The following is a 1,702-nucleotide window of genomic DNA, read 5'->3' on the forward strand; positions in this document are numbered from 1 at the left end:
ATTTTCATCGCAAACGGTTCCTAGAAAACAACCGTGTGTGATGTTGTACATATTTTTTATTTGCTGTGAAAGTCGAATTTGGAATAAAGTGCCAACGGATGGTGTTTTAAATGAATGAGAAGTTTTGTAGTACTAATACAATTGTCATGTCAAATTTTGGAAAAATTCAGGGGTCATTTGACCTTCTGAACTACATGTACATGCAACAACTAACCATAACGGTTTGAAAACTCATATTTCGTATACTTGTGTGCGATTTAATTCAATGTGCAGTAAATTGGAAGGAATTTTCAAACATATTGGTCTAACGGCTCTGACACAATTAAGCATGGAGTGACATGGCATTTTAATTCCAAAAAATTAAAAAATCAGAAACACATGAAACCTTGGTTGATGTAATGTCATGCCACCAAGATGATGTGGTAAAAAAATTGGCATGTTTGACCAAAGTTAGGACACGCACCCCTCACAAACCGGAGCAACTCACTAGAAGGCTCGTGGTTCCGAGAGGGAACAATGCATGTTTGATGACGAATGGGAGATAGCTTCCTCTTACGGCCTTAAAATGTTTTTCTACGTCTAACGTGCACTACTACAACTGTAATGTGAAATTTTTGAAAATTCTAGGGGCCATTTAACCTTTTAAAGACATTTAAGTGATTTTCTAGCCATTTAATGACCGTAGTTCAAATTTGAACTACATCTACATGCAACACGTAAGCAAAACAGTTTGAAAAATCATATTTGTGTACTTGTGTGCGAGTTAATTCCATGTGCAGTAAACTAGAAGGAATTTTCAAACATATTTGTATCACGACATGGACACATATGCATGAATAAGTATGCATGGAGTGGCATGGCATTTTAATTCCAAAAAAACAGAAACACATGAAACCTTTGTTGATGTAATGTCATGCCACCAAGATGACGTGGTAAAGAATTTGGCATGTTTGACGAAAGTTTGGACACACACCCCTCACAAACCGGAGCAACTCGCTACAAGGTTCGTGGTTCCGAGAGGGAACAACGCATCTTTGATGACGAACGGGAGATAGCTTCCTCTTACGGCCTTCAATTTTTTTCTATGTCTAACGTGCACTACTACAACTGTAATGTGAAATTTTGGAAAATTCTAGGGGTCATTTGACCTTTTAAAGACATTTAAGTGATTTTCTAACCATTTAATGACTGTAATTCAAATTTGAACTACATGCAACACCTAAACCAAACGGTTTGAAAAATCATATCTGTGTACTTGTGTGCGAGTTAATTCCATGTGCAGTAAATTAGAAGGAATTTTCATACATATTGGTCTCATGACATGGACACATGCATACGTATGCATGGAGTGACATGGCATTTTAATTCAAAAATATAGAAAAATGATCAGAAACACATGAAACCTTGGTTGATGTAATGTCATGCCACCAAGATGATGTGGTAAAGAAATTGACATGTTTGACGAACGTTTGGACACACACCCCTCACAAACCGGAGCAACTCGCTAGAAGGTTCGTGGTTCCGAGAGGGAACAATGCATGTTTGATGACGAACGGGAGATAGCTTCCTCTTACGACCTTCAAATTTTTCCCTATGTTTAACGTGCACTAATACAACTGTCATGTGAAAATTTGGTAAATTTCAGGGGTCATTTGACCTTTTAAAGACATTTAAGTGATTTTCTAACCATTTAATGACCGTA

The sequence above is a fragment of the Triticum aestivum genome, chromosome 7D (genome assembly GCF_018294505.1).
Source record: "Triticum aestivum cultivar Chinese Spring chromosome 7D, IWGSC CS RefSeq v2.1, whole genome shotgun sequence".
Classification (NCBI taxonomy): Eukaryota; Viridiplantae; Streptophyta; class Magnoliopsida; order Poales; family Poaceae; genus Triticum; species Triticum aestivum.